Below are 15,000 nucleotides of genomic sequence, written 5' to 3'. Positions count from 1 at the left end.
CACAAACATACACTCACAGACACAAACAAGAGCTTTCGTGATAGTTCTGTAAATTTCTTGTTTGTAAATTATACATATAATATATATATATATATATATATATATATATATATATATATATATATATATATATATATATATATATCACCTGTGTGTGTTTACATATACACCAATGTGGATTTCTTCACCATTATTGCTATTATTTTCATCCATGTGCCACGGTCGATTTCATTTCACAAAATGACCCCCACTAGGTAACAAAAGGTCACAAGGTGAAAGAGATTGAAAGGCGTCAAGCGCGCCTCTGTCGCGATGATTATTGGAGCCTGCAATCGCGTGTGCAATTACCCCTGAAATAATAATCTAAGACCGATATAATGAGCTTGAGTGCTCGTTGTGTCCCTCCAATTACCTCGGCTTTCTAGGAGTGAACCCGAGTCTCTCGCGGAAGCCGTTGAGGAATGGCTTGTATATTTAGTTGGTGTTTTGAAAGAGATGGTGTTTCCTTGCATCATATCCTGACCTGGAAAAATGGTGGTGGAGCTCCAGAATAAGCATTTATTTATTTATTTTTATTCGTGTAGAAATGTTCAAATTACATAGGGAATAAACATGTTCAAATATGTTTTCAGTCCAGAACTTGAAAATATTTCATTGGTTTATATATTTTTTCATTCTTTCTCATCTCTAACAAAGAATTCCGAAACGCCTGTTAGTATTAGGATATGTGTTGCGTATGTGAATGTGTGTGTGTGTGTGTCAATGAATGTGTGGCTGTGTGAATAAATGGTTGTAAGTCGGCAGTGTTAGGCCCCGTCCACACGGTCGAGCTTTGGTCGACGAACTTTGTCCGATGTGACGTCAGAGGCTGAGAAACAGCGGGAAAAGTCAGAACTTTACCGCAGTTTCTCCGCTTCTGACGTCACATCGAACAAAGTTCGTCGAGCAAAGCTCGGCCGTGTGGACGGGGCCTTACACACACACACACACACACACACACTTACTAACAGGCGTTTGCAGGCAATTCATACTCGTTCTTCACGGCACTGGCAGAATGCCATCCCGCTTAAGTGAAGTTCAAGTTATCGTCATACTCTTGAGAAATGACTAAGCCGAGAACCTTTGTAATTAAATTTCTGTTTGTTACCTTCATTCACTTAGTTTCTCTCTTTTTTTTCTTATTTCCAGACTTCGCCTGCTGACAGTCTTTCAGGATACGATCTCTCTAGGATAATCAGTTGCTTAAGGTAGGAACTTTTATGTTCAGTTGTCATTTATAATGTTGCTTTTAAAAATATATCGGCATGGTGCGTGTAATAGGCTTAAGGACATTATACACCCAAAGGCAGCCTGACTTCCAAACTACTGGGATATTTGACAGATGGACTGAAAATTGACTGATAGGAATGGACTTACAAACGTGAAAATTGTGAACAGTTTCAATTTGGGTAAATTGGTTTTACAAATAATCTTAGAAAGGAAACTTACTATAGTAGATTCACATCAACCTTGCGTTTGACGTCTAGTCCTGTCCCTTACGACGCTCCAGATTGGCTGTTGATAAGCCAATCGCAGGGCTGGAAACTCTCCTCTCTCTCGAGAGTTCACATAGGCAGGATGTATGTTCCATCTCTCCTGAGGGATACGTCTGTCAAAAGTATCCAACAGGAGAGGTGCAACATACATCCAGCCCATGTGAACTCTCTCGAGAGACTGAGAGTTTCCAGCCCTGCGATTGGCTTCTCAACAGCCAATCAGGAGCGTCGTAAGGGACGGGACTAGACGTCAAATGCACGGTTGATGTGAATCTACTATAACAGTGAATTTGAAAGCATTCGGATTCATAGCAGAAAGAGATTAAACGTGACCTAAATTTAAGAAGGATCATTGATAACAAATTGAATTTCAAGCAAATGTTCACGAAAATTGGCTTGAAGACGAACTGATATTGGAAATAGAGATTAGCTGGACTAGAAGGCAATGGACTTTTAACAAGGCTCAGGAGGAAAAGGACTTCTTTAAACATAATACAAAGTCTTCAGAACATTTACCCACTTGAAGACGAACTGATATTGGAAATAGAGATTAGCTGGACTAGAAGGCAATGGACTTTTAACAAGGCTTAGGAAGAAAAGGACTTCTTTAAACATAATATAAAGTCTTCAGAACATTTACCCACTTGAAGACGAACTGATATTAGAAATAGAGATTAGCTGGACTAGAAGGCAATGGACTTTTAACAAGGCTTAGTAGGAAAAGGACTTCTTTAAACATAATATAAAGTCTCCAGAACATTTACCCACTTGAAGACGAACTGATATTGGAAATAGCGATTAGCTGGACTAGAAGGCAATGGACTTTTAACAAGGCTCAGGAGGAAAAGGCTTTTTTAACATAATATAAAGTCTTCAGGACATTTTACCCACTTGAAAAGGACAACTGATGGAAATAGAGATTAGTGGATAGAAGGCAATGGAATACAAGGTCAGGGAAAAGGACTTCTTTAAACATAATATAAAGTCTTCAGAACATTTACCCACTTGAAGACGAACTGATATTGGAAATAGCGATTAGCTGGACTAGAAGGCAATGGACTTTTAACAAGGCTCAGGAGGAAAAGGACTTCTTTAAACATAATATAAAGTCTTCAGAACATTTACCCACTGAGACGAACTATATTGGAAATAGAGCTTAGCTGGACTAGAAGGCATGGACTTTACCCAAGGCTCAGAAGGAAAAGGCTTTTAAACTAATATAAAAGTCTCAGAACATTTACCCACTTGAAGACGAACTGATATTGGAAATAGAGATTAGCTGGACTAGAAGGCAATGGACTTTTAAAAACAAGGCTTAGAAGGAAAAAGGACATCTTTAAACATAAAGTCTTCAGAACATTTACCTAGTCCAGGATGTATGAATTTGTGCAGTACTCCATTTGTGAAAATTTCCGGGTGAAAGGGGGATGGAAACAGGGTCAGAGGGACTGTGATATTGGTGAAAATCGGTTGTGAAGTGCGCCTTAAAAGGCATACATAACTTGCTCGCACACCGTTAGTAGTTTTCCTCGACGGAGCAGTTCATTGATTTAGGGAATGCTACTAAATATTAACTGGCCTGTGTATAGTATTTGAAAGAAAGAAGGAAATAGGTGTTTGAATTAGGCAACGGAAAGAATGGATCTACGTAGTTTTAGACTATTAAGTCTAAACATTTTGAAATATGGGAAAATGTTGAATTATTAACTCCATCATTAGAAAACGAAAGAGGGTAGAAATTTCACATAAATTTCACATACCATTAATATTAAAGTTAAGTATGTTTTAACTAATGTAAAGAAAGAAGGAACATTTAATACACCTTGGAAATGGGAATGCTTTTGTTTTCCATTTTTCAATGACGGGACTGCATAAAAAAATCTTACAAAAATGACGGGAATATATTTAAAAACACAGCTAAGAATAGACTTTATTAACCTTTGCAAATGAGCGAACACATTTAGCTTGGTGAATGCATTTTATTGTTTCATTGAATAAATGAAATATATTTTGTAAAATGTTTTTGTAGCGGAAGTGCATTGTATGCATTTCAGCTCGTAGGAAAACAAAACATAAACATATTTTATCAGGGATACGGAGTTATATTTACTGTATATATATAAATACATATGTGTAACATATATATATATATATATATATATATATATATATAAATTTATATATATACATATATATATATATATATATATATATATAATATATATTATAATCATCTATATAACGTATATTTATACTATATATATATATATATATATATATATATATATATATATATATATATATGTAGAAGGCTTATAACCAGCAGGTGTCGATGTAGTGAGTGTACATAAATCAGTTCTGGATACCACATAAGAAGTGAATTCAAGTAAAAAAAGAGATGGTATCGTGTATCATTTTGTAATTATGGTTTATTATATATGTATATTTTGATAAACATCTATTCTTATATATAACCATATATTATTATATTAATATTTATATTATTATATATTTCTATATCTATTATATATTCATGTCTATATTTGTGTAATTCTATTAATACGCCTTGGAAACCAAGCGTAGCGAGAGTGTTAAAAACTCGTCCAAGAAGCCTTTCATTCGTCAATAAAACCAATAACTCGCACGACCAAAAAGAAAAAAAAAAAGAAAAAAAAAAAAAAAAAGAAGTCAACGAGAATGCTCCTCTCCTTCATTTCTTGAAGCCTTGCCAAGAATCAGGGAGCTCCGCCCGCGGTTGACCAATTCCAGCGGCCGAAATTAATCCCTGTGGCCCATTGAGATTAGAGGGAGGTCTCTCGCGGGGCCTATTACAAAGCCTACTACTAGTCTGGTCCTCGGTAGATTGATGACCTAATTCTCTCTACGTCATCTGCCATCTCCCTCGGCGTCCCATTTGTCGTTCACGAGTGTAATGGTATTAATATTTCACGGAGGGACGTAACTTTGAGGCCGATCCATATGCATGCCTCACTGCTGGTCTTGATTAGGTTTTAATCTGGTAGATTCCTGGGATTAAAGAGAGGTGATCAACAAGCTGGTAGATTATGTTATGAAAAACTGCCGAGCTGCCTTTAAACCACGTAAGTTGACGCATGGTATTGTAATAGAAGTTTAAGACTTGATGTTGTCAAGGATTAGGAAGTATCTTAAAGGCTTAGTCCAAACTATCGGCTCGGTTATTCTCTGTCTTAAGCCTGTTAATGTGATTATGTATCAGAACGTACAAAATATGCTGTTATTATACAAACAGCACAGTCCTCATTGAAAAACTATTAGTTTTCAAAACTTCACATCGTGATTATATTTGTTTTTAATTATCTCTACTTGTTCTCAAGAACAATAACTTATCTTTCGTCTGTTTTACCGAGAAATTGGGATAATACTCCATCTGGGGTTCTTGGATTGCGCATAACTATACTCTGTTTTTTTCTATCTGTCCATCCGCCAGTGGTGTTTGCGCATGGTAACACTGCGTCCCGGGCTTTAATTAAATAATATCCTATTTCGAATATTAACGGTGTAATTCGCATACAGTAAATTATTAAAACACTTTTCATTTGTAAATGTACACCCAGATATCCTTTTATTTACCTAAAACTTACACATAGTGTAACTATTTAAAGCCCGGGACGCAGTGTTACCATGCGAAAACACCACAGGCGGATGGACAGATGGAAAAAAACAGAGTATATACTTTCCTCCCTCTTCTAACAATTGTCACAGTCGCAGGCCTGAAAGACCTCATAGGTCCCCGCACTTTGCCTTTGGCTTAAATTCCATATTCTGTTCTATTCTCTGTTCTTGCATTGCAATCAGGTTGTTCATTGATAACGTTGTTTATGCAATGTATCTTCACATAGTACCCGGAGAAGATTTGACTGGGTCACCTTTAAGCTATTGAAAATATAATTTTCCCTTACTCGGGGAGTAAGCCTACAGATTACTTTGTTGTTGTTGCGTTTGTTGGGGGTGGGGGGGGGGGGGGGGCGAGGTTAGGAAAGTCCTATTGGAGAACGTAACAAAGTCTGAAAAATGTGTTTCACGTTGAGTTAAAGATGCAGGAATTTTAGGACAGGATATTTGTAATTTATTTAGAATGAAAATGTAACAAATAAATAATGTGCATGCTAAACAGTACAGAAAAATTATTTTAATAAAATATAGCTTATTTTAATTTTTGTTGGTGAAACAAGGCTCTATTTGACCGCAGATTTTAACACGTTTTAATTTATTTGGTCTGCTCAATTTAGGCTATGTTTCTATTTTATTATTTTGTGTTTCCACTTATAACTGATACTATATGAATGTGTTTAATATGTGTTTAATTTGTGTCCTTTTTATTTGATCCTTGTTGTTAATATAAGTAGTACTAAGTATGAGGATTGATTACGAAGACACTTCCCGTGAATTTAGGAATATAATGTTCACAATTTATGTGTGAGGGGAAAATCTTCTACACGTACCGAATAAGCTGGAGGGCGCATCACGCCTTGTTTTTCCTAGGTTCTTAAGTAAGATTAATTCGGTACTCCGAAGCGTTGGTCGGAAAAGTAGAAACATTAAATGTCAAGGCCGTCCATTTGGGAGAAGTCGGTTTCATTCCGGTAAAAGCTTTGGAAGTCGCAAAAATATCGCCGAGTAATTATATTGAAGCTATGTTTTGGGGGTATAGTCACAGCGCTGACAAAGGCGAGCTTTCATTTTTCATATAGGTGAATTTTTTTTTTTTTCATTCTATGAAATTACGTTGCTGTTGACGTTTTGCGTATCTCCATTGTAATTGAAGTTTTCACTGCAGGTATCTAATTGGTTCGATTTAACGTTAAGCCGGTTTATGATATTATTAAATGTTACTTTTAAGAAATATTCGTAATAGTACATATGGTATTGATCCAAAAACACTTTTTTTGGTTTCGGTTTTAAAGTTTCGCATACCTAGAAGAATGTGCGTTTCGATGTGGCTTTCATTATAGCTAATTATCCAAGGTCTGGAAATTATTTTAAAAGGCATTAGCTAATTAGCCAAGTCTGGAAATTATGTTTAAAGGCATTAGCTAATTAGCCAAGATATGAAAATTATTTTAACAGTCATTAACTAACTTGCCAAGGTCTGGAAATTATTTTAAAAGACATTAGCTAATTAGCCAAGGTTGGAAATTATTTAAAAGGCATTAGCTAATTATCAGAGACCTGGAAATTATTTCAAACGGCATTAGCTAATTAGCCAAGGTCTTGAAATTATTTTAACAGACATTAACTAACTTGCTAAGGTCTGGGAATTATTTTTAAAGGTATTAGCTAATTAGCTAAGGTCTGGAAATTATTTTAACTGGCATTAGCTATTTTACCAAGTTTGGAAATCATTTAAAAGGCATTAGCTAATTAGCCAAGGTCTGAAAACTATTTTAAAAGGCATTAGCTAATTAACCAAGGTTGGAAATTGTTTAAAAGGCATTAGCTAATTAGCCAACGTATGGAAATTATTTGAAAAGGAATTTCAGTTTAAAGGTTCTTGGCAGGCACGTATTGAGGGCATCCGATATGTTTCCTTTGATAAAGAAGAATCTTAAAAACTGGAAAAAGAAGGAGAAATGGAAAACTTCCAAAATGTCGTCGCAAATCGATGTGGCACTCTCTTACGGTTCTGGCACTTCAAGGGCACTTAACAACTGGCATGAGCCAAGCAATTATGGATGCCCAAAGGCAAGTCTCATTCTGCGTCATGTGTAGCCTCTCTCTCTCTCTCTCTCTCTCTCTCTCTCTCTCTCTCGGTCTCTCTCTTCTCTCTCTCCATACATACTAACATTTCTATATATAATTATATATGTATATTATTTATGTATATATATATTATAATTATATAATATATATATATAATATATATATTTTATTTTATATATTATTATAATAATTTAACAAAATTCCATTTCTCAGGAAGACTCTTTGGATGAAAGGCAAAGGTTATATATATATTATAATACCACAACCAAACCAACCACCCACCCACACACACATATATATATATATATTATATATATATATATATATATATATATTTTATTATATAGATTATATATAATATATATATGTATATTATATATAGTATATATATATTATATATATATATATTATATATATATATATATATATATTATATATATATTTTATATAATACTTTAACATTCCAGTTCTCAGTAAGACTCTTTGGATGAATTGCATGTATATATATATATATATATAGATATATATATATATATATATAATATATATATATATATTATATATATATATATATATATATATATATATATATATATTATATATATATATATATATATATATTATATATATATATATATATATATATATATATATCTATATAAATATATATATATATCATTATATAAACTTTAACACTCCATTTCTCAAGAATTCTATTTGGAAGAAGCTCATTGCGTTATTCACCTCAGTCAGAGTAAGATCATTGTAATTCAATAAAAAAGAGTCTAGGACGTTCCTGCTCACTCGAGGATGTCTAACCATGGGTCTTATGTTTTTTAGGAGGACATATGTGTTGTGTTTTCGAGTGAAAATGCAGGCGCTCGCTGGTCTATTCCGTATTTATAATGTTACACAACCCACCTCTTGAAGTTTTCATGATACATGTTTTCTAATGCGCACCGATATTATACACTAGATTTTGAATATAAAATTCTCTCTCTCTCTCTCTCGTAAAAATGGTTTAAATAAACAAACTTAGGGAGACCTTCTCTGCGCTGAACAACGAAGGCCGCCGTCTGAATACACTGGTCATACTGTTGCTCCCCCCCTCGTTACGGAGAAACCCCGAGACCTTATTAATCAGCGGATGGTATGTAAACTCCTCTGCTTTTAAAAAGGGACACGCCTACTTGACCTCGGGGCAAACATAGGCGTGCACGGAAGGCTGAGTGATGGCAAAATACCCGACAGACCATCGGAGAGGGGGGGGGGGGGGGGGGGGGGGGGGAGGGGGGGGGGGGGATGTTTGAGAGCGTGGGTTGGTCGGCGTGGATCATGAAAAAGGAGAATTAAGGCGATTAAAAGTAAAAATAAGAAAGTATTCGACGAAGATTCCCAGACAGCGAGATAATTGTAACGGTAGTTAGCTGTGACAGTGATGGGGGGAAATAAATTGAGCGTATGATGGAAAATCGAAAGAAAAAACTTTTGTAAAACAACGGCTTAAGGTAGAAGATCCTAACGCGATTAGATCAGTAGGATGGTCTGTAGAAATTGGAAGAAAAGGAGTTGAGATAATAAAAAAGCTGAAATTTTGGTGTAAGTAGGATGAAGGAGAATTAAACTCATAAGAAACTAGAAAATATAGCAGGTCGCCGGCAGTAATGGAGAAAAATAAATTCCGAGAATGGAAAATAGCAGAAAAGTTCTCAGAGACTCCAGATGACTTACAGTAACTGGTTGAAGGTGATAAAAAGTAAAACTTCAGAGAAATGAAAAACGCCCAAATACGCCCAGGAAAGCGAGGCACAAGAGAGTGAGGCTAAAAGAGTTAGCAAAAAGTTAGGCAGAAATGTGTCAAAGTAGTTGTTCTTTCTTGAGTTTGCGTTCTTGCGCACGCGCGTACCCTCATTACACAAACTTTAATCTGGCTAAAAGGTGCAAGGGCATGGGCAGGCCAAACCGTCATTGTAAAATGTTCGCTGGATGGACTTTTATATGGCTTGCACACTGCGTTTTCTCCAAGATACTCTATATTAAATCTTCTAAGTTAAGTATATATTCATTTAACCAGACCACTGAGCTAATTAACACCTCTCCTAGGGCTGCCCCAAAGGATTAGATTTTTATTTGCGGGGCTAGGAACCAGTTGGTTAACGTAGCAACGGGACCTGCAGCTTATTGTGGGATCCGAACCACATTATATCGAGAAATGAATTTCTAATTACCAGAGGTTTATAGGCGAGTACACAACCCACTCGTCCAATGAGGAACCACTAAGTCTTCTAAGCCAAGTTTTCCCGTACAGAAGGAACAATCACCACTGCTTACGGTGAAGGCACAACTTAGCGTGCACAGCAAGATCGAATGGTCTTTACTGTCCCTCTTCCAAAACAATGATCACCACACCGGAGGCCTCCGTAATCATGCGTCCTTTTACATTTGTTTGTATCGTAAATTGTTTTATTTGTGATACGTAAAGATTAGGGTGACAGCATGGTTATTTTCACTGTGGTTTGTCTAACCACAAAGACATTAAAACCTTTTACCCACTAAAGGGTGTTTTCCATTTGAACCCTGGCTGCATCCACGTTTTAAAACCTTCAGTTACCCGAAATTCTCACTTCCTTTCTTGAGTCTTGCTGTTCAACCTCTCTAATTGTTTGCGCAGCTGTGGGGGTTTCTCACAGTTTGACATTCAGATCCGAGGCTTTAGTTCCTTTTCTCTCTCTCTCTCTCTCTCTCTCTCTCTCTCTGTTCTTTTTCTTTTTGTCTCTCTCTCTCTCTCTCTCTTCTCTCTCTCTCTCTATTTTTTATTTTTTATTGTATTATAATATATATATATATACTATATATATATATATAATATAATATTATATATAATATATATATATTATACAACGTATTTTGCTGTCCAGCTACTCCATCTTTTGACTGTTAAGCACTGAATGGCTGAATTTTTAAAACTATATTATGATTATGATTTACGAGTCCTATTTTCATAAATGTTACCATTAAATGTTAGTAGGATTTCGTATTCATTGTGGTTTGCTGAACCACAGAGTCATTAAAATGAGTAACAGTGTTTATTTTTCTAGAATTTAGAATTTTTTGTAGTATTCATTAAAAATTCTGCAAATAGAAATGTTACTACGAAAAGCTGTGAAAATTATTCGTGTTTTAATCTAGAATTAAGGATCTCATAAAAGGAACTTACCTCCAGAATCATAACAATTTTGAAGTTTGTAATTTAAAAAAGAAAAATTCTTTAACTTTTTTTTTTTTTTTTCTCTTAAGCAGCTTATGCCTTTGAGGTGCATCCTGATCCCAACAAGTGTGTCGGTAACCGTTGTATGATACTTCATGATCAAGCGCTTTACTTTGCATCTCACTTCCTTTGAGCAAAGTATTATTACCTCTTATACTTCAGCCTCGATGTCTAAAGTTTTACCTCTGTCAGGTGTCGCTCTTAACTTAATCCCAACTTTAGGTAACTTTTTAAGCGTATGATAATTCAAGTATGCCACCTGTCATTCATACTCACTGTATCTATGATTTTACTCTGTTTCTTTTCTCCTGTTACATTCAAAGGCTTTTTAATGTCTTATGAAATTCAGTGTTTAATGGGAAATTGTAAGCAAACGTATGAACATTGAAAAGAAATAAAACAAACAAACAAATAAACGTGGATTAACAAAGGCCCCCTGATGCTCCATCCCTCGGAAAATTCCTATATGTTAAACTTTGGCGAACCAAATTGGAAGTTATTCAGATTTCCATACGACCTTTAGACCCACATTCTAATGGGGTTGACCGCTGGGATTTCTCTCTCTCTCTCTCTCTCTCTCTCTCTCTCTCTCTCTCTAAGCTTCTTCCACTCCGGCGCGTCCCCCCGAACATCGATTACGTATCCCTTGTAACCTCATCTCAACTTCGCGAAGACTCTGGATTCATTTTTCTTGTGGTGGGCCATTTGTTTTTCACACTCAGGTGGCCACTCCCGACAGAAACCTCCTCCTCCTCCTCTTAAAAAAGTTCTGGACTTGAGACCGGTGTGGCGCGAAGTTTTAGTTTTTGCAGTATATTATAAAACATTTTCTCAGTTCGCTATTTACAGGAGAGAGGGAGATGGATATCGCATCCTTTAGTGTTAGGATTCCCTCATAACCAACCCCCTTTTCTTTTCCTCTCCATTTTTCCTTTTATTCGATGGTCATTCAAAACCTGGTGATAAATGAGGACATCTCCGTAGGGGGTTAGTGCCGTCAGTGCACCACACGCGGTGCACTGTAGGCATTACTTTAAGTGCTTTGCGGCGTGCCTTCGGCCCCTACCTGCAACCACTTTCGTTCATTTTACTGTACCTCCTTTCATGTTCTCGTTCTTCATCTTACTCTCCACCCTCTCCTAAGAGTACTTGGTTCATAGTGCAACTGCGAGGTTTTCCTCCATTGACACCTCTCAATTTCCATTTCAGCACTGAATAACCTTATAGGTCCCATTGCTTGGCCTTTGGCCTAAATTCTATATTCAATTCAACTCAACTCAACCCAACCTGGTGATATATGAGGACATCTCTTTAGGGGGTTAGTGCCGTCAGTGCACCTCACGCTGTGCAATGTAGGCATGACTTTAGGTGCTTTGCAGCGTCCCTTCGGCCCCTAGCTGCAACCCCTTTTTTTCCTTTGACTGTACCTCCGTTCATTTTCTCTTTCTTCCATCTTATTTTCTAGCCTCTCCTTATAGTTGTTCCACTGCGCAACTGCGAGGTTTTCCTCCTGTTACACCTTTCGAACCTTTTTTCTGTTTCCTTTTCAGCGTTAAATGACCTCATAGGTTCCAGTGCTTGGCCTTTGGCTTATACTCCTTATATGAGACATTGCAGTGTCGTTTTTTTTTATCCTTACGAATAAGAAATACGTTAGAGAAATAATTACGACAACTGGCGCTTTTATCCATCGTTGTTAATTATTGATAAGATGTTTCGATGATGGATATTGGATTAAGAAGAGAGACAATAAAAACCATTCTATCCCGCTGCAGTGATCAAGATGTCCGCAAACCATAGGAAAATATTATTTATATTTTTTATTAAAAAATCAGACATCAGTCAACCGCTCCCCATATCTTCTTATGTTACCTTATTCCCCATATCGTATTTGTACTCAGTTCGGCAGCAGTATCTTCTCATCATATGCTCAGAATGGATTTCACTCTCTCATCTGATTTTACTCTCATTTCAATAACCCTTTCACTCTCTCATCTGATTTTACTCTCATTTCAATAACCTTCACTCTTCCAAGAGGCGTTTCTGTCACTTCTTCAGTGGTTAATCTCTATCTTACCTTGTTCTCGTTCCGTGAATCTAGCCCTTACTTTTTTTTTTTTACTCCAGTGTCTTTTTGGCTCTAGCTGCAACCTCTTTCATTCCATTTAGTATACCCCTGTTCATATTCTCTTTCTTTCATCCTCTTAACAATTGGTTCATAGTGCAACGGAAAGGTTTTCCTCCTGTTGCACATTTGAAATATTTTTGAGTGTCAGTTTCCGTTTCAGCGCTGCATGACCTTACTTCTTAGGTTCCCAGCCCTTAGCCCTTGTTCCTAAATTCTATATTCTGTTCTTTTCTAGAGTCGGCCTTTGAAAAGAATATTCTGTAAAATAATCAGGTCATAAATTTCGCTTTTTTTTATTCTCGCGAAACGAATGTGTCTCATTTATTTAATTTTTTTTTTTGAATAATAAACCAGATCCCTGTAGGGAGTTAGTGCCATCAGTGCACATCATGCGGCGCACTGTAGGCGTTACTTAAGGGTCTTTGCAGCGTGCCTTCAACCCCTATCTGCAACCCCTTTCGTTGATTTTACTGTCCCTCCTTTCATATTCCCTTGCTTCCATCTCATTTTCCAGCCTCTCCTAACAGTTGATTCATAGCGGAACCCGGAGATTATCCTCCAGTTACACCTTTCAAACCTTTTACTGTCAATTTCCGTTTCAGCTTTGAATGACCTCATAGGTCGCAGTGGTTGGCCTTTGGCCTAAGTTCTATAGTCAATTGAATAAGATAGATATTTTACATTTAGTCTTTTTTTTTTCTAGGGTCTGATATGAATGGCTGTCATTCGTTTCGCAAAATGTCTTGCATTTCACCCAAAGCTTTTTTAAAGAAGAGAATAATTGGCTCTCATTGAATCGGGCTATTTTTCAAATAATGTGAATGACTGTCGTCTTTTATTTCATTGTTTTCTAGATGACAGAAATCAATGCCAATTCGCCGTTTTTCCAAATGATATTGATAAATGTATTTCATTTCAATCTTTTTCCAAATGAAATGAAGGAATATCTTTTATTATTTTTACATATGAAAGAAATGACTGTCATTCATTTCATCCTTCTTCCAGATGAAAGTAATAACTGTCTTTCATTTCGTTCTTTTTCCGTATAAAATTATTGGCCTTCTTTCATGCCATCCCCTTTTCACATTTGAAATAAGTGAATGAATGTCTTTTCATTTTACTTTTTAAATGAAGTAAATAACCACAACTTCATTTCTTTTTTCCAAATGAATTTGATAAATGTCTTTCATTTCATACTTTTTTCAAATTAAATTAACGATGGCGTTCCATTTCACGTTTTTTTAACGAAATAAACGAGGCTTTCATTGCATCCAGTTTTCCAAATGAATAAATAGTTGTCTTGCATTCCGTCCCTTTTGTCTACACGAAATGAATAACTATCATCCTTCATGTTATCCAATATCTCAAGGGAAATGGAAGTCTGTTATTCGTTTCGTGTTCTTTTTCAGAAGAAGCGAAAGACTGCCTCGTTGCGTCTCTGTTTTTCCATCCCTGCCGAGGAAAAAATTTGGGGAGGAAGAGACTGACTGGGCCAGAGAGCCGGCGGGGAAGGAAGACCATTTTCACTAAGAAGATTAAAAACGATAGTCTATTAGGAGTCCATGGTAAAGTCATAGTAGTTTTTCGCTTGGCCGAGTTCGGTCTTTTCTCTGGAAATCTACGGAACTCAAAAAAAAAGTCGTCGTCGTTATGAGTTGAAGGAGAGTTTAAATTGTCCAAAGAGGATACCTTACAGCCGAAATAGACAAATCAATATAAAATCACCAAAGGCTGTCAAGTTCGGTATGTCGTTATGCATTTGGTAAAGTTATTTGCAAAATTAAAAGATAAAACTACTTGGATGGCTTCAGGCGCATTCATCACCTTTCCAGAGGATTGTTGTTGCGTGCATCTGCTGCGTCCGAGTTCCTAGGGCTAGCAACTGCATCCATACAAATTTGTTTAGAGACCAGAAGGCTATTCCTTTCCGGCACACGTTTTCTTTAGATATAACCGAGTACCTGTCCTTGAAAAAAGCGGGACGCCAGATCTCAGAAACTAACCTTAGAATTTTCTAGAAAATAATCTCTTTATGTTTCCCCCACACAAATTACCGTGGAGTTGTCATTCAACTTAACCTGACCAAACCTAACCTAACGTAGGGGTATGGCCAAAAAACTGGGGCTGGTACATTACTAGCATACATCTCAGGAATTTTCTTCTGGCATTGCCACCTCTAAACAACAAAATGTGCATGTTTACGTAAATTGATATATTTATTTGTGATGTGGACACATGCCAAACAAGCCTGAAAACACAAAATTTGAATGGCCGTAAAAATAATAATAAAAAAAAAAAACCGTACACGTGGAAGTATTCGCAGTCAG

General features: G+C 36.3%; 1 protein-coding gene across 7 annotated transcripts in view; it reads left to right on the top strand.

Annotated features, from left to right (window-relative positions):
- LOC135222669 (galanin receptor 2a-like) overlaps nucleotides 1–15,000 on the top strand; it is a 711,404-nt gene that overhangs the window by 251,876 nt on the left and 444,528 nt on the right. For 5 of the 7 annotated variants that reach the window (XM_064260820.1, XM_064260822.1, XM_064260816.1 and 2 more), the window contains one exon: nucleotides 1,189–1,247. The gene's annotated coding sequence lies outside the window, so the exon portion shown is untranslated. Of the gene's footprint in view, nucleotides 1–1,188; nucleotides 1,248–14,082; nucleotides 14,239–15,000 lie in introns of all 7 variants that reach the window. The other 2 variants (XM_064260818.1, XM_064260819.1) reach the window with 1 other exon arrangement.

The sequence above is a fragment of the Macrobrachium nipponense genome, chromosome 8 (assembly GCF_015104395.2).
Source record: "Macrobrachium nipponense isolate FS-2020 chromosome 8, ASM1510439v2, whole genome shotgun sequence".
NCBI classification, from domain to species: Eukaryota; Metazoa; Arthropoda; class Malacostraca; order Decapoda; family Palaemonidae; genus Macrobrachium; species Macrobrachium nipponense.
Note: the sequence above shows the minus strand (reverse complement) of the source record. Positions and strands in the feature narration are given on the sequence as shown.